This window comes from Lissotriton vulgaris, chromosome 5 (assembly GCF_964263255.1).
Source record: "Lissotriton vulgaris chromosome 5, aLisVul1.2, whole genome shotgun sequence".
NCBI classification, from domain to species: domain Eukaryota; kingdom Metazoa; phylum Chordata; class Amphibia; order Caudata; family Salamandridae; genus Lissotriton; species Lissotriton vulgaris.
Window position 1 is genome coordinate 289,685,463 of NC_141693.1, and position 19,534 is coordinate 289,704,996.

At 41.5% G+C, this 19,534-nt stretch overlaps 1 protein-coding gene across 2 annotated transcripts in view; it reads left to right on the top strand.

The window, feature by feature from the left end:
- The first annotated feature begins 1,016 nt into the window (after window positions 1-1,016).
- UBE2J2 (ubiquitin conjugating enzyme E2 J2) overlaps window positions 1,017-19,534 on the top strand; it is a 167,145-nt gene continuing 148,627 nt past the window's right edge. The window contains exon 1 of one of the 2 annotated variants that reach the window (XM_086921462.1): window positions 1,017-1,227. The gene's annotated coding sequence lies outside the window, so the exon portion shown is untranslated. Of the gene's footprint in view, window positions 1,228-6,166; window positions 6,262-19,534 lie in introns of those variants that run through there. The other variant, XM_086921461.1, reaches the window with a different exon arrangement.

The window sequence follows — 19,534 nt, forward strand, 5'->3', positions numbered from 1 at the left end:
TGTATATTTGTGGTTTTAATATTTTTAAGAATGAATTGTGAACTTTTATGTTTTTCAAATATGTAAACCGAATAAAGTATTTTGAAAGGTATATAAATTGTTAGAGTGGATTGCAAATGAAGGTTGACTTAGAATGTTGAGTTTGCAGTTACACCCAGAAGAATAAAGACAAGCTCTGTATGTGGCGTAGTCATTGGCGGGTACCCAGGCTGGGAAAGATGCAACACGCTCTGCTCTACCTCATTCCTCTGTAATCCACAATTCACCCTACTCTGCACCATGCCACGCCACTCCCCTCTAATCCATGCCACTCTACAACATTTCACTCCACGCCACTCTACTCCACTTCATTCTACGCCACTTGACTTTACTCTATGACACTCTACTCTGTACCACTCTACTCTACCCCATTCTACGGCAATCCACTCTACACCAACCCACTCTACTCCACTCTTCTCTATATAACTCAGCTTTACACCAGGTCAATAATTTTTAGCCACGCTGCTGTACAACATGGCTAAAACACATTAGCAAAACCATGCATTACATCTTTTCTTGACAGCACATAACTCATCACAATAACCACTAGATTAGCCACTAATTATGGGTTCGGGAGTAGCGTGCTACTCGCCATAAAACCCTTCACTGCCTTGTCAGGAATAATAAGCGCTACATAAAGCCAATTATATAGGGAAAACCTATTGGCTTTGTAAGTGCTTGTTTTGTTCCTTACAAAGTGAGGTAACAACATTACCTCACTTTGTAAGGAATGCAAGGAGGACAAGGAACGTAGGCGTTCTACCTATTGAAGAAAATGTTATGTCGGAACACCGGCGGCTCTCGAGATACATCTACCGGCGGAAGAAGGACAGGCTTTTCTGAGGGTCTTTCCTACTACTCCTAAAATGGCCTCCCAATGGACTTAAACTGAAAATTATATGCGGACTAGTGTCTAAAACGGCCAGAAAAACCGGAACTTCATCAACGGAAGTGGGTACTACTCACCTATCCTTAGCCCTTCCGCCGGGAGCGGCCATATTGGACACCGAGTTTGTTGTGAGGGGGAAGGAAAAGGGGAGGGGGCAAGAAGTGAAGGAAATTAAACAGAATTCCTGCGGAGAAGAGCCCCTCCAGAGAAAGACTCCGCCTCTGTAGACAGCCGGTCAAAGAGGCGGAGCCCCAGTTAGGAGAGAGCCGGCGGGGAGGCGGGGCAGACAGCAGCCCGAGGTACGGTTTTGTGGATGGGACGAGGGTGCAGGTACCAGCTGAGAGACAGCTGGGGTGGGTTCTGCCTGCTCGTGTGTGCTAGCTCATCTCCTTTGTACTCATCGTTTAGGGCCTCGCTGTGTCGCTGCCTTGTCAGTGGCGCTAGCCCATTGCTTTTATAGTCCCACCTTTTGATAGAGATAAACCCAATTAATCTTATTTTAAGCTTTTTCTGTCCAAAGTTATACGTGCCCAAAAGAGGAAGCTGCCAATATTCCCCAGCCTGATCACCCAGAGCTGTGGTGTTGTGTTCGCTTATGCCGATGTGCTAGTTCGCCCTGGGATGCGGTCAACGGTCCCCCTGGAACCACCCATACCTTTCTGGCTGTTGTTTTCGTGTCTAGTAGTGCCCCCTCCACCTCCCGCCTTGACTTTCCCGTTTGGTGTACTCTTACACTGTTCTCATGATGATGTACCATGATGTTTCTGTGTGGTGTGTGCGCCTAACAGTCTTGCCCGTTCGTATATTGTTCCCACTTGCTTTTCTGTGAACCATCCCTTTTACGATCTGTCATAGTGCATCCCTACTCTATGGCGTCCCGTTTTTGCGTGTTGCCTCTACGCCTACTGACTAGTTTGTATTGGTACTAACTCCGTACTCCACACCCGTCTGCACGGTCCTCAGCATCGTTGCATGTCCGTATTCTCCCTCTAAACCTTTGATTGTTTTATGGGTGTTCTACCAACCTCATGGCTTAGTTAAAGGTCTGTGTGTTTTCTGGTACCCCATGCCTTGACTTTGATGCTTTTGGTGCGTGCCCCAAGTAGTCTATTTCTGCTGCATGTTCACATTGAGCACCTATCCGTTGCATTCTGTATATATCGGTTTGTAACATGCACTTTGACTTCCCCCCCTGCTATCTTCTCTTGGGTCGACCCTCCACTTTTTGTTATCTCTTAATGTTTACCTCATTTGCTTTCTATCATGTAGCTAGCCCCATTTCATTTCTTCGTGTGACTTCAATTCACTATCGTTTTCCTTTTGTTTCACGGAGACATATTATTTGTCAGTTGATTTTCTTTCAAAACCAGCTTTTATCCTGAAAAAAAATGCGTATTTTGGCCATCTTGGTAAAATCAAACGAGCTCTGAAGGATAAGTGCCAGGTTATGTTATAGCCATTAAGTAACCAGCCCTTTATTTTGTCAGAATATCTATCTATCGATCTTTCTTTAGGTCTGGCCTTAAGACATCTTTGTGTCTTGCCAGCCTCCTGTTTCCCCCCCAAAATATTACAATTCTACATACTTGCTTGGGTCTTATATTATCCCTCTTCACCAATTAGTCTGTTAAAGTTTCGTTCGTATGTTTCTTTCACCCACTACAACACACACAGCACGGGGCAGTGGGTCCGCCCACTATATTAATTTGCTGTCTGACATTGTGATAGAAGGCATTTTATCTGGTCATTTGCACAGCCGGCTGAAAAAGTGCTCTGAGGTTTTGTGCATGGGTTCCAAGGCTACATTGTTAATTTTGTATATATTTTTTGTTTTTGTATATTGCTTATGTGTACACAAAAATTAAATTGTAAAAGCTTCTGATGGCTTATGGCTAAGACATATTGGCCTTGGCAGTAGTTAGTATAGCTAGGGAATCTCACAGCCGAGCACTTTGAATTTGAAAGGATATGTGGCCCCAGTTGGTTCATCTGTATTTTCATATAGAAACAAGCATTTAGAAAGAAATAGGTCTTGCAACTCCGAGATTTTGAGCCATTGTAAATGGCCATGCCTTTTATAAAAAAAATTAAAAGGTATTGTCATTTACAATACCAAAAGCAACACCTATTGCATTGCAGAGCGCGATGACCCTGAAGTGGGCCCTCTGCTCGGTATTAAATAAAAAAAAACCACAATAAAAACCAGCGGGCGCCGTGCTTAACATGCAAATACAACAAAATAAAGCAGCCGTCGTTTTCCCCATTAGTGTCAATAACAAAAATAGTGCTGACTCACTAGATAAAGCATTCAGAGTAATGCGTGAAGTAAAAGGTCCAGCCCTTAATAGTGGTAACAAATGGCGACAAGGCGGTAACAAGTAGGGACTAACAAGCCTCATAATGAATCGGAAGCCAGCATTTACCAAGGACAATGACACCAGCCAATGAAAAATATGAGAGGCGGTTGAGCTTGTCTTCCAAAGCATACTCTATTACATCTTGCCTAGCAGAGCAAGCAGTGCATGCGTGCTGCTGCTAGGCTCAACCTAAAAAGCCTTAGCGATGTGGTCCAGATGTTGACAAAGGAAGCATATTCAATATGTGTTTGCCAATAAAGTTGGCTAGATATTTATTTAAAAAAATCCCAAGCCATAAAATTTGCTACTACAACAGAGCGTGTTATGTCCAGGGTGTTAAGTTCAGTTAACTGCGCTTGGGGTGCGATGATAAGAGAACTTTTGCGTGCTCCTTATACAAAATATTGCAGTCTGCCTATATATTTGGCTGGAAGCTGTTGATGGTGAAATTGCCAAAATCTGTGCCAAAGTAGATAAAAACATTGGCAGCTATGATTTGCTATGAAAAACGTAGAAGCGGAAGTATGCTCAACTAGCGTGAGAAAAATAAACTGAATGCTGCTGCCGTTTCAGTTATAAATACAGATCCGAGTCTTATTAAAACTCTAAGAATGAATTCCAGTCGCATAGGGGATGGGCAGGCTCTCCTAGTGGTATGCCAAAGAGTCACATGCCACAAACTGGAGGATTTGCTAAAGATGTGGTAATCTTTGATTTTAATGAATTCGATTTTCAAACAGTTTGGATTTTTCCACCCACATACCACCCCCCATTCTTGGTATTGAGCTACATAGGTTTATCTGCATACTTGTAAAATGAAAAAGACATTTCATGGACAGATGAATCAGAGTAGTGAGATAAAGATTGAAAAACATTAACCTGGACGCATCCAACTCCTAACTTTTACCTGATTCCAAGTCAATTGGTTTCGCCTTCAAGAAACACATCCCCAGGAATGCCAATGCACCTTCTTACAAGTCCTCTCTATTAAACAAGTAGCCTAAGAACTCGTACTTGCGTGAATGGAATGTGGAAACATTCTTCTCCATGGTCTCCTAAGCACCAGAGTGCCCTCCTTAAAGACACCCTTCATACTGCAGTAGGCCTCATCGAGGATCTGAAGTAATTCAACAAAATCATGCTGACTCTGAAGGAAATATACTGGCTTCTCTAATCTGCCCTCCATTATCTTCAAAAGCAGTTACATAATCTACAAAGCCTTTAAGACTGGCACACTTGCCAAACTTGCTGGCAAATTCTCATTCTTCAGTGGCTCTCGACTTGCATGCAATTAGGGCACTGCAGGATGGGAGACAGAAGTAAAAATAAAAAAGAGAAAAACTGGAAGAAAGTCAACTCTATACTCACTCACCCAGAATCTGGAACAACATCTATGTACCGGTCAGAACCACCCAACTCTATCACTCCATTAGTTTAGGAATGACCTCAAGGCAAGCATTCAGAAAACGCACTACATCTCATGACCATAGAAGGTTCCCGTCCTCTCTTCAAACTGGAGAACTCATCCCGTCTCCACCCTGCTGTCATTCTCGGATTGTATTGTCTGTCTAAAAGCCCAGTTCAAAATTCCTCCGTTTCCTCTGACTAGGTTTGCAGTGGATCAGTACCCACATACATACACCATTTAACATTGGGGAAAACATGGAGCCTTGAAGAACTCGCCACAGCACTAGTTTGGGTGACATTGTAAACAAACCCAGTTGGACAGACTGAGATCTCACAGAAAAGTTAAACCAGTCCAGTCCTAAACCCTGGATGTGAAAATCAGGAAGCCTCTGTAATAGAATTGATGGTCAGCAGTGTTGAATGCCATTAATAGATGCACTAGTCTACTCTCTGTTATTTCCCAACCCACTGCCATGCTGAATGATGTATAACAATAAAAAAAATTGGAAATAAAATTGTAAAGCAAGCTATGTTCTTATAATTTACTTTGGAAACACTGTATACTCCCTATAGTTAAATTCTTTTGCATGCCACTGGTTCTATACATGGTGCTCTGGCCTTTATAGAAACTTACAGCAGCATTATTTTGAAAGGTCAGCAGTACTACAGAGGTTCCTTAAATGACAGGTTTTTCAAAGGTGAGGATGCATGTGTCTCCAAGACCAAGACGATTCTTGGCCTAATACAGTGAGGTGGCGGTCAAAACCTTGTTTACGCTGCTTGATAGGTTGGCCAAGTCATCAAGACCTCTTTTATGGTAGGCGTGCAAAGATTATCAGTGTTACCTGGCAAAAGATCAACATGTCTGGTCATGGTTATTACTTTAAAAATAACTTTTTAATGAACACCTTTGAATTGCGGTAGAGTATAATTTAAGGTGAACACCTTTAGTCATAACCATTTGAGAGTTGTTAAAGAAACTAAATTAAGGCTACAGCCCTGTTCTGTTAACTACCTCAGTTTTCCTTTGTCAGGATTCTGTAGAGCAGACACCTTTTTTGGATATACTGGGACAGTGTTATAATAAGAGTTTAGAAGCATGAATAGGTCAGAAGCGGTGGCGGCTCCCCACCATGGCAGAGGAGCGTCGCCCACTGCTTTCTCGCAGTGCAAGAAGCAGAAACATAAAATGGTAATAACTTTCCGTTATTACCAATTAATGTTTGGTTGCGGGTGGGCGGGTTTGCTCTGCGAGCAGGCTGGGGAGGAATGGCGTACTCACTCCTGAGTGCTCAATGACTGGTTGGTAAGCCCTCTGGAGCCGCCCAAACCAGTCAGGTGCACTCTGATCCTCTCCGTGCAGGCTGCAATGCAGCCTACATGGAGAAAATGGCTTCCCCGTAAGCCACCGGCTGGGCGGTGTCCCCACTAATCCCAACGCTGTTTGCAGTGTTGTGATTGGCTATGGGGAGGGTCCCGAGGGAACCTGGCTGCCTTCTTCCTGTTCCTCCCGGAGGCAGGAGAGCAGAAGCAGGAGCAGAGAAGACACGGGACACAGCCGGCAGAATAGTAAGTCTACTTTTTTGTTTTTGTTAAATTAAACCTGCCCCCACCCACCCGCAAAACATGCTTGCCTCAACTGCTGAGAAGCTGTCTAAAAGTTTTTAATATGACAGTCTATGGAAGTGCTTTAAGAGCAGTTTGTTTGTTTAATGTCCCACTGTAAAATCTAATGTATACCCTGTAGTACATGTTTTTGAGCCTCTGGTTTTGAGATTCCCTTTGTAGTTATTTTCGGACGTAAGATAAGATCAGTGATCTAAAAGTTCAAATATTCCATTGCCTAATAGATTGCAGTCAATATTTTCATACCAAGGGGTTTACTGGGGTCTCCCATAATCACTGTTGAAAATGAAAAGTTTTAGAAATCTGTATAAACACAACAGATCTTCTTTTTTTTTTTTTTTTTTTTTTTTTTTATCCAGCTCAGGTATCCCAAAAACAGCAGTCATACCTTGCTGTCCAGTGTATGCGCTCTGTATCATGGACAGGAGTACAGTCTACGTTTTGCTTCTGGATCTCTGTGCAGGGTACAGTTAACCTAAAGTATGGCTTGGGACAGTTTCTTTCAGCACCCAGGTCGGGGGGGGGGGGGTGGACGAACCCTTCATTGTTATTTTTGGTAATTTGGATGGTGACAGCAGTGGGGAGGTGGGTGAGGCGTTCCTTAAAGTAACTTGGTGGTGATGTATCAGGGTTATGTCCTTGTCAGTCTAAGTCACCACTGCTGGGGTTTGGTCAACAGCCCTTTATTGTAGTAAGGCAGCTCTTATGTTTCTAGAAGGTTTCTTGTCTTCTCTTTGTTGCTTCTTTTCACACTTTTTTCTACGAGGCTGACGGTACAGGAATTTGTGGTTCCCTCTTATACAGAGAGAGAACACACCTTGTCTCCACACAGACTGGGTGATTGGCAAGAAGTGGCGATGAGTGATTAGCCTGGGGGTTATTACTGGATTTTATATTTAGGCATTGGTGCAATTTGTCCCTGGGACACAGTTGTGCTCTTTCCACAAACAGTCTCTCTGACTCAAACTAGTTGCCTCCTTGTAAACTTGTTGGAGAGATTTACTCTCTTTGTTACAAGTTTTAGTGTTGTGGTTCCCTCTCTCCAAGCAGCACCACTTCAAACATGCAGGTAGAAATACATAGTAATAAATTGTAGTCCCCAAGTTTGAATGCTGCTATAACTTGCCTGTCAATCCCTGGAGGGTGATCTCTCATGTATGTGCTTCTACTGCTTTGTTTTTAGCAGTATGATCTTCTGTTAGTCTGGCATTCTTTCATTAATTTTCTTCTGTCATTTTTAAGAACACCGACCCTTTGTTTGCTCATGACAATATTCAGATATTCACCCGTCAAAGATATGTTTGTTCATTTCTGTAGTGTGTGGCTCGACATCTAAATTGGCTGGTTATGTTTGACTGAGTTGGGAATGTTTACATAAGATAAGTAGGTGAATGCCCAATATATCTGTTTCAGGGAGCATTGGGGGCATTAGTACTTCTCATGATCGCCAGCATCTCTGTTTGCTCACTGTGGTCAGTTGTTCATCCTCTGTTTTTGAGGCTATGAGGAGATTGTAGTGCTCAAAAGGCCATTGTTAAGCTAGAGCAGTTGGTAGGCATTCAGAACATCAGCAAGTAGCTTTCTCATACATGAGTCAACCTGCTGGGAACTGCTGCCTTGTTGATGTTTGGTCCGGATGGTACAACGTCTACTGTACTGGTGTTAACTGTGAGCTCCTTGCACACATTCTGGTCAAAGTTTGCAACACTGTTAGCACTGGCTATCCTTTTTGGTCACTAGGGAAACGATTTCACATTCCTAGCATCTACATAAGTACCGGCAATTGTCTAGGTTCTGCTTGTGCATTCTGATCCGGTCAGTTTTTGATGTATCTGGCCGTGACTGGAGAAAGTGTATTGAGCTCTCATAAATGGGTACAAGACCATTCTTTTGGCAGAAGTTTGGCACTTTACTTTGACAATATGGCTCCAAAAACGTAAGTTTGGTCTTGTGAAATTCGCATTTCTGCTATTTTTAGCATACCTGTTTTTGGGACTTGTCACTAGTATTGATCTACTTCAAAATCCAGAATGTCATTGCTGTAGTTAAATATGTTCATAACGTCCTGGCGAACCTCCAGATTTCTCCATGAAAGTTCTCTCTGGTACAGCATCTCCTGAAGCTCACTATTGTGAACTTTAAAGAATTTGTGTTAGAACTAAACATTGTCCTTTTTGTTGCTCTTGCAGAGATTTATTCAGTTGGTTGTATCTTCTCCTTAGGTAGTACTTTTCTATGTTGGCCCCATTGTCATGTCGTTTATTTGTACCTCTGATGTACTTCTCTTTCACTCAGGACATCGGGTTGGCAAATGTCCTGAAAAACAAAAACATTTTTTATTTCCGCATTCTGTTCAGACAGCCATTCATAGAAGACACCCTCAGGTCTGTTTCTGCGATCTAACTGATGATCCTCTTCTGGTATGTGGTCAGATTGAATTTTGCTCCCAGTGGCTGGTAGATACAGTGTCATATTATAACTGAAAAATGCAGCCATTATTTTAAGAGGAAGACATTTAATGTGCAGAAAAATGTTCCATGTTATGAACATTTTTGCAGAACATGTTTTCTACACTTTCAATTTCTCCCATTAAAAACAAAAATGGTTGTATGAGTGCTTGGTGTAGGACTGTCTGGTAACAATGTGCAAGTTGCTTTGCCTCCAGTAACTCACATTGGTTTTCACTGATCAGAAGTAGCTGTTTCGACAGAAAAAATAGGTAACCCCTGTCCTATACACTTCTCTTTCATTGCCATCTGCTTAAGTCTAACTTCTCATATTTGATCATGCATATGAAGTGAACTGTATCATATGACGTGAAGTTTGGCTTCTGTTAACCAATTATAAAGGAGCCTGGTGGCTGCTTCTTTATTGCCAATTGAGATTGATCAGTTTGAGTAGCTTCGAGGCTGGATATGCTACTTCTCTTGTTCTTAACTAAATTTGAATGTTGACCAAACTTACTCTTGTTGTCTAAAATGGGGATTGCAACTTATGAAATCGGTGGCTCTCGAGCACTATTTTGGTGATTCAGAGCAAAAAACAGGATCTGTGCCCTGGCTGTTGCTGAGGGGTATAATTGGAACTTGAATTTTGGGATAAGCTGGGTGGCTAAGATATTGAACTCTGAGGTGAAATCTTCTCAGAAGACGGAGGTAAAAATCTTTGCGGGGACTTCTTTCACTGTTCTCCAATGCTTGATAATTGAGTAGTAGTCTTCTCTACAATATGGCGAACAGTGAATTTCATAGTACACTGGGCCATTAACATCGGTCTCCGCGTAACCCGATTAATCGGATTCATTGAAAGTGTGACACTTTAATACATTGTTGACTGGTAGTCATGGCATGAGTGGAATTTCGAGTTCCATTTTTATTGGTACCGTCTAACAGGTAGCATGTTTGAACACTCACTCGTGTGCGGGTAAATTGGCATTTGCCTAATATGACGTAAAACGTTTACAAGACCTGCTCTAACCCCACGAGCCCCCTAGAGTGGTGTTGAAAATTAGCATCTTGTGATGTAGTTTGTAGACCGTTTTTTTAATTAATGGCTCTGCTCATACATTTTTGGCCACCATAAGCGTGGAAGGGTATACTCAGATGTGAGTCCCTAGCTCATTGCACCATCAGGATTCAAGCAAGCCGGGCCGAAGACGGCTGAAATGCCAGAAACCGGTCCCCGGTAGCTTGGTTCCTTCCAGTATAAGAATTGGCTTGGTAGTTTGGTCTGCCCTGTTCCCATGATTCACTGGGCCAGGGTCAGACTAATTTGCATATAGCCAAGTTCTGAGCTGGGATGGTGCAGTGAGCTAAAAAACGGTGATGGATCAAGCCCTGATCTTTGGACTGGGTAAGAGTGGTCTGCTTAATTCAGACACTCTATTCATCACCACCCCCTTTTCTGAATCATACTTCCTTTACCAGCATGCAATACAGTTGCTATATTTGCAAAATGCATTAAGTACACTCGTATCTTAAACAACTCTCTTGAAATCACGGGGAGAACGCCTCCTGGTCAGGCTTTTAAACACACTGAATCCTGATTTTTGTATTCTGTAACACTATGTTAACTATGCAGCTCTTAGTTGCATCTCGCATGCAATGGGATCATTTTTAATATATTTAGGTGCTCGTTTACCTTAAACAATGCAACACAAAGATTGAAAAGGTATCAGCAGAAATGTGCACAGAAACCACGCACAAAGTAGGAGCATTCATAGTTTTCCTTCAACAAAGAACTGATAACCAAACATGCAAACTACCCATACACAGTGGGTAGTTCAAAATGTATAATATTAATATCCCTGGTCAAAATGTCTGCTAGCAGTGCACTAAGTACGACTTAAGTCTATAGAATGCTTTACATATTCGGAATGATTCTAGAGCTAAATAATAGGATAATTAATTAAGAATTCTCAGCAATAGCATATCAACAATCTTGTAGAAAGAATTTAAAAAAATTGTTAAAACATGGCTTGTGATGAGTGGTGTTGCAAAATCTCACAGCATTAAAAAAGGTTATAGACAAATAGGAGTAAACATTGTGAGAACAAGACTGAGTTGCAACCATTCTTGGCTCCATTATGGTGCCACAAGCGTAGAATTGGGCACAATTTAATGGCTCTGCAGTTTTAATCCCAAAAGTATTTTCCTTTCAGAGATGGATTACTGCAAATTTCAATGAATGCCTGTACTTACAATTGTCCAGTTCTAACACTTCCCTCCTGATAACCTTTCCCCCTCCCACCTACCAAAGTATGCATACCTCCTTAAGCCATGCTAAAATATCTGAAACACATCTTCCCAGAAGCCCAGCTGTCCTCCCTTGCTACTGTTTACTCTTCAGCTACAGGTACATAGTAAAACAGAAGTAGTAGGGAGAGGATTGTGAGAAGTCTTAACTGTTAACAGTGTGGAGCAGGTAGATAGTCTCATGCCTCCTATTTGCTCCCTCAGCTTCCACTAGAGCAGAGGGATGAACTGTTTCTCCATTGCCCTTGTTCGCTGTAACACCAGAGATGCTCTGCTCGCTTATCTGAAATTCTTGAAGTGGATGAGTATAATCCACAGTTGAATAAGGGTGAGTTAAGCAGTACAGGTGCAGTCGTTTCTTTTCTCTTAGTTTGTAGGCATATTAATCCATTCGTTTGTAATCGCTGTAGGCTGGAAAGAAATGGGAAGAACGGGTAAAGGTTTGTCCAGACAGAATAGTTTCATTGTAGCCTTGAATTTGAGATGATTTGATTTCTGTTAACTTTCAGCTGAATTATTCCAGTAGTTAAGAACACCATTTTACAATATTCTTTGGCAGATATCAATTGTTTGTATCCCATAGCGACCATGCTTCCAACATTTTGATAGCAATATGTTCTGCTAGTTTACAGTAGTTTTCCTGTCTAACTTAAAACTTCGGTGGCCTGGTTTCTGCAAGTATTCTCGTCATTCGGTAGCGAATAGTTGCATTGGAGTTTACCACTTAAACAGTTCTGGCTTTTACTACGGAGATCAATTTCTGTGCGCTTTTTACCATTTGTGTTCTGTGTCCTCAATGTATCCGATTCTTTCTCATTTAGAGAGAGATTAAGTGCATTCTTTGTTATGACAAAGCCTCAACATCGCAGGGTACGTAACTGAAGCGTCACAAATAGTATGTAAAACTCTGTAAATGTTCACATGTTGCTTAATATTTGGTGTAGCCAGTCTGTGGGCACAGCCAATTGTGGTCATAAGGTCACGTCACATAAGCATAGGAAAATTAATATTGTCCAGGATCTCAAACTTTGGTCAAGGAGAACTATGGGATTGAAACCGGGATCTACTTGTTCCTTAGAATGTATGTAGTCAAATGCCAACGTCAAAACAAAAATTGATGGATGGGTGATTTAAATTCCTGTCAACAATTAAGTACTGTGTGTCGGATTTCAGTCCTTTGTTTTATTTTTTACTTTTGCCCCCCATGCCACATCAGACGGGGATCCGCCATACGCAATCAACCATGGTCCTGCTCCAATAGAAACAATCGAACCTGAATTGCCAGGTCATTATTTCAAGCATTCTGCCCATCAGTTGATTTCTTTTCTACCCTTTTATTGTAGTGGTTCTTGTGATTGAGTGGCAAAACTCCCGGGAAGGAGTAGTTGAATGATTGCTTGGCCTTCATGTTAACTACACAATTCCCTACATTATCATTTGCTAAACGTTCACCTTTTGTGACAGATTTTTTTTTTGAAGTGAGCTTAATGGACATCCGAATGCAAGTTGTTGACACAACACTTCTGGAAGTATTTATGATGACTTGTTCATGATGTTATTGGGAATAACCTAAAAGCAGTAATGAATACCAGCGAGCTTGAATTCATTCTTACCATCAGATGAATTGTTTTAACAACTGTAACATTTCAAAAGCTTTTGGTTCGTTTCGGAAGCAGTCAGTAGGTAAACAAGTCCTCTGCCTTTCAGTGTACCAAAATGTTTACCAAACAATATTTAACCTCTTCCTTTAAAAAGTTGTAATACAATTATTTTGTAACTTCCTTCCTTATCTCATGAACTACGACCTCCCCTTTGGGAGGCTATCCTTTCTGTGTTGGTCAAGCTTGGTTGTTACCTGGACAGGAGTGGGTACATCATTACCAAGCCTATAACTAACTGTAGGGCATAACTTCTTCTGGGGTTGTTTCCTCCGTCCTGAGCTGTGGGCTAAGAAAACCCTCTATTCTGTATTACACAATGAAACGCACCTGCAGGCCGTACTCAAAAGCCCTTGTTGCGGTGCAGCAAAATAATAGGAAATTCAGAAGCAGGGGAGCATGCTTTTTGATGCTATAAGATGTCTAAATGTCAGGTATAGAATACATTTCATTGAATGAATAAAGAAAAGCATAAGAGAGGTTCTCGATCTTACATTTAGACTTTAACTTCCCAACTTGTAGTATATAATCAAATGAACGAAGGGAAAAACGCTTTTTTTTTCAGTGGCATAGAGAGTAATTTAAACACAATGCTGTACGTACCTATAACATATTACCGACTCCCTATTTGTACACACATTTCGTGTCTCCTTTGTATGTTGTATATTCATATCCTCCTGCCTCTAGACAGGCTGAACTAGAAGTAAAATATATACCGAAAACAATTAAACATACAGGAGGGAACACACGCCATAAGTAGTGCAATATTTTCTTGTATTTCAGAAGCCTCCACTAGTCCTCGTGATATATTAATATATTTGTACCAATATTTTCGAGTAAACTGGATCTCTGAATGGCTTGCGTTGGTTCTCGTCTTCTTTCTTTCTCTCCACCCCCCTAAACGATGTTCAATATGGTAGATACACATCGGGCCAAAGTGTTACGTTGATTAAAATACACATTCTCAACTTTGAAAACTGCAAATATGAAAACTGTCACAATAGGGAAAATTCATATATATGTGTAACGAAATCAACCACTCCTACACTCGAGACACTTAAATTGTTAAAGTCATGGAAAAAGCTATTGAGGTACATGCATACTTTAATGGATACATAAGTGATGATCAAACTCGATGGTAAATTTAGTCGGAGACAATGACAACACAGTTATATATTCATAGTGGGAAGAAAAAGCCACATCTGACGAGACAGTAGAGGAGCTTCTATCCAGAGATGATGAGCTTTGAGTGCAGACTTGAAAGTGGAGATAGAGCGAGTTACCCATGGTTAGCTGAGAAAACTCAGCAAAATGATTCTTATTCATGTTTTGAATGGTGTAGTGTTTGGTTAGAGCATCATGAAGCACCTCACTGTTAACCCCTTCCATGCTGGTGACGAACCCCAGCCGTCACGCTCTGCGGCGCTCGTGTGCTGATGACGGCTGGGGTTCGTCACGGCCCCGCCCTGTTCTTTTGTTTACCGCACAGCGGCGGAAACGGCCCAGCATGGAAGGGGTTAAATCATAATTCATGTAGAACTTCTGAAATTTATGGCAGGTCCTATGCATTATTGGGGTTTTATTTAATGATGTAGGTTGCTTGTACGAGAAAGTGATATATTTCTAGAAATACAAAGTGCCTTTTTCTAGACCCTCTTTCACTAAAGACTCCGTCAGTGTGAAAAACCAGTCGTACAGCAATCACCCCACAACTCACTGAGCAATATTTGAGTGGGATGTGTTTCAGGTAATGATGAATCCCTTTAGACATTACTGAGAGAGTTGGTGGAAGCTCAAACCCTCTTTCATTTTATTGAAGTACACACTAAAGGGTACTAAAATGCAGCTTTTTTTTAGATTCATTTTAGAATAACAATCCTAATCTAGAGCATACAATATAAATTGTAACCACAATAAATATGAGTAAAACGGCAGTAGCAACGTTTACTAAAAGCATGAACGAGATGAAATCCTCCCACATGATTACTGTTCTATATTTATAGCAGTTCTGCCAACATACTCCTACTTCTAATTATTTTATTTATTTATTGAGTTATTATATAGCGCTGGCTAGGCCCATAGGTATCAGAGCGCTTTACATGAGGATCAGTGAATTAAAGGTTACAAGTTACATTTGTTACAAAGCATAATCAAACATAGGATTAAAAAGCAGCCAATTCTAGCACAGCAGAAAATAAAAGCCTATTTTGAATTTCAGAGATGGTGCACACCTGCAAACTTGTTTGAGCAATATGAGTTGTTTTTCTAATAGCAAGGCTTGTCATTTGAGGCCAGCTGCACAGATAAGTTCAGCCAGCAAAGATGCGAATGCTAAGTGTCTCGCCAGTAGCCTTCACTTAGAATCAGTGATATGATTCTGCAATGGCTATAAGTGAAGTAGTGTGGCTCACTGGTTAGAGGCGGCAGACCCGAGAGCAGAGGACGGCCCGGGACCAGGGTTCGATTCCCGACGCGGCAGGTTTCCGGACCAGGGTCAGCGGACTCGATAATTCTCTCGCCTCGGTGCCCACTCTGATCAGCGATCACACTCGGCAACTCTAGGCACTAGCTTGCCTCATCTTCACTAACGGCCCCACCAGACCGCCGGGGATGCCTGGTCTCACCCTGGAGATACCCATTAAGGGACCATCTCTCAGGGAAGCCAGGAAGGGTTTCGCAGCGGTCGAAGCGCGGAGGTACCCCTTCGGGAGTGAGTCCTGCACTATATAAGCACACAATTAGTTAATTAATTCCAATCTTGCCTTGTATTAAGGCCTCCTCCGTGCCCCTCGTCTTTGTTCGAATTGTATAACCTTATTTCACTTTAAAACTCACAATATAGAGTGGTGTGATTCCCTTTCACTTATTTTCATTCTGGAGGAATGTTCTTTCGAACAAAAATGAGACCAGTAGTAATCAAACTTCTAGAAACTCTTTAGAATATCAATAATAATGTAAAACAGAATACTCTGCATTCAAATACTGCAAATATATTCAAGGAATACTTGATTATTACGTTGCATAGTGCAATATTATAAAGTAACCTATATGTGCATGCTGTTAATCACAAGTATTAAGTCTTGATTAATTAGCACATGTAACTCAAGAAGGGAACTACCCAGGAGAGAAAAGACATAGACGTAACACAAGAAGACCGAGGAGGGTGCAAAATAGTAGCCATGTTTCTGAATTTGGAGTTTGTAACTTTGCCACTTAACCAACAGTTGCGAGTGGATGGACAAGTATCTTTCTCACTGTGGCCTGAATTGTAAATATGTGACCTTTATATACAATCAGCAAAGTGTTATAAAATGATACTTGCCTCCATTACCATTTTGTAGAAAACCATCCTGCTTTCAATGAGTTTGTTTTGCTAAGGCACTGTGGAAAGGAAGCTTGCCAGAATTCCTTCATTCACAAATATGCCCAACCCTTCTTTTTTCGTTTGTACAAATGATGACATATCTGTAATACATGATTTTGTCTCATTTCCCCCTGCTCGTTACCAAGTCTGCATTGTGGTAGGTTATCAGAAGGAAATCCAAAGATGTAAATCGGCTATAGTAGTGAACATAAGCAAATAAAGACTTGTTCCAACTATGCGGGTTCTCGTGAGTGAGATGCAGCTTGATTCCTATGGTGCAGCCAGCTTCCTGATATGCTTTCCTTGCTAACTGTAAGACTCTTAATTAGAACATCACTGAGTAGCACACAGCAAGGACTAACCCAGCTTTAGGTTACTAGTATTCTGTTTACAGGGGACCTGGCCTAGAAGTTGCCGTTTCTGTTGTAGGAAGGTGAATTCTGATTTGCATACAAGTGGTCTCGGGAGTGACATAGTGGGCAAAAATAACAGACTGGAAATTGGTCCAGCAATTGCTGGTGGCTTACATTAATTCAAGTATTGCACATATCACTTTTATGTTTCTCTAGCTTATTGGAAATACACATTGCATATTTATTTCATAATCTTACTCTGGCTTTTTCCTCTTCATTCACAACATTTATGAGATGCATGCTTGTGAAGTGATTCGAATTTATGTTATTTTCCAGTGCTATTATGAAATATTATAGTTCATCTGTTATTAGTGTAGTATGAAAATATCCCGATTGTCCAGTTATTTATCACCTATGCCACTGCGAAGTCAAATAGAATACTTTATTGCATTCTAAAGCCCCTGTGTATGAGGACAGTGTCCTATGTCCTGTCCAAGTGAACAGATTATTAATTAAGTACTTATCAGTGACCGTTATGCTAAGGTAATGAATAATTGGCTAGGGATTAGCTTGACATATTATTTTATAATACATGCACCTTTTAGCTGGGATGCAACTTCTGGTAGTGTATGTATATTCACTGGAAAAAACAAGCATTGGAAGTGCAACAGGCCTCGCAATAAAAAAGTTGGAGCTATTGATTTTGTAATTGACAAATTTATTTTAATGTGTGGGTCTTGAAACGTGCAAAAGTAATAGCTTTGTCATTTACAATGGCAATACTTTATACTTTTTCAAATGTGACACCTATAGCATTTGTAATGTCAACGATACATACAATCCAGACCCTACTGCCTTTGACAGCGCTCGTCATTTGCCGAGAGGTACAATGGCAGGCAGGGTGGGTGTCTGTAAAGGTGGAGCAGCCAAGGAACTGAGTTAAGGAGCCACCGTGCTAAGAGAGAAGAGCTGTGTGACAACAGTCAAAGCAGCAGAGATAAATGGTTTTTTTCTCTCCCCAAAAAGTTATATATAATAATTCATAGATGTGTGCCTTTTTAGATCCTATAACAATAGAGATATAACACATACTATCACCACAACTGTTCTTTAGGGGAAACATTAAAACACTGACTCAGAAGTTTGTCTAACTACAGCTTCCGGGTTATTACAGTGAGAGGGGAATATTGTAACGGAACATAAGTAATTACGGTTTTCACACGATCTCTGACCTGATATTTATAAGCAAGATTTAAATCGTTGTATTGGCGAACCGGAGATAACAACGCTAAATGAAACAAGACGGAGGGCATTGCTGTGGGGAGGGGGGAGAAGAAATGCGACACGGCCGCAGCAGGGGGCGGAGCGGGGAGAGCGGCGATGAGGGAGAGACACGGCCTGGCGGCCGTGAATAGTGTGAAGCAGCAGGGGCCTTTGAAGTGAAGCTAAGCTTCACCTCAGAGGTGTGAGAGGAGTGCGGCTGAGGCAGAGCGCACGCTGGGCGAAGCTTGTGGGGCGGAGCAGGAAGAGTTTTTTAACGATTTGTAGCATTCTTAGTTGAGCACAAAACATAGTCAATGCCCGTTGGCATCTAAGGAGGACATGATTAACACCCAGCTCTAAAGTTACAATCTAGAGAAAAAAACTTGAGAACAGGGACAGCTACTTGGGATACACTGTAGCCATTGACATGATGCAAAAAGATTGTAAACAGACCCTTGCAAAAGAGGGACAGACCGGTTTTGCTTACTGCAAACGACTTGGAATTGTGTCGGTAGCCAGCAATATTGAAACTATGTAACGTGCAAAACAAACTGTTACAAATGCGTCCCTGCAGAAGGGAAAGCACTTATTAGTGTGGTACTAACATGTCAGTTATGCCAGCACAATTTAATCTGTGCTTCAAGTGGGCAGAAATTAATACATGCATTTCTTTAATTTGAAAGATCGAGTCCCCGCACTTCTAAGTAGTAAACAGGTACTCTGGACTCACCAGTGACGGGCACTTCCTTATTAACTTTTCAAGCAATGAAAAGATTCACGCGAAATATGTGAAGTCTAGGGGTGTGCCTAATTTGTGTAACTTGCTTTCACCTAACTATGCAAAATTCCCCCAACGTTATGAAAAAACAGCATTTAGATTATTTATTTGTATTTTTTTTTTAAAGGAGCTAAAACACGTGCCTGAACAGCGGCGTTGTGTGTTCTGGTCCTTCGCAGTGTCCCCGCACTCCTGTACCAACATTTTGCTGCAAACACAACATCATTATAGGGTGCTGCTTAATTTCAGGAATTTCACTTAACAAAGGGTAATGCGATAATCACAAAATTACACCAGCGCCACTGCAAATTCGCCCAAGCACACTGATCTCTTACAACAACGTCCATTATTACCCATTAGTGTACGAACCTGTAATGTTGAGTGATCTGAACTAAGAATACGTGACCATTCGGTGTATTCCCATGAGACGGATTGGAGATACATGAAGGAATTATCAACAGATCAGGAAATCTGTCTATGCTCTTCGTCTACACCAGTGCTCTAAAAGAGGTACAGATAAATGGGTTTTTTCTCTCCCCTAAAAGTTATATATAATATTTCATAGATGTGTGCATTTTTAGATCCTATTACAATAGAGATATAACACATACGATCACCATGACTGTTCTTTAGAGGAAACATTAAAACACTGACTCAGAAGTGTGTCTAGCTACAGCTTCCGGGTTATTACAGTGAGAGGGGAATAATGTAACGGAACATAAGTAAATTTGGTTTTCACACGATCTCTGACCTGATATTTATAAGGAAGATTTAAATCGTTGTATTGGCGAACCGGAGATAACGACGCTAAATGAAACAAGACGGAGGGCATTGGTTTGGGGAGGGGGAGAAGAAATGCGACACGGCCGCAGCAGGGGGCGAAGCGGGGAGAGCGGCGATGGGGGATAGACACGGCCTGGCGGCCGTGAATAGTGTGAAGCAGCAGGGGCCTTTGAAGTGAAGCTAAGCTTCACTTCAAAGGTGTGGGAGTAGTGCGGCTGAGGCAGAGCACACGCTGGGGGAAGCTTGTGGGGAGGAGCGGGAAG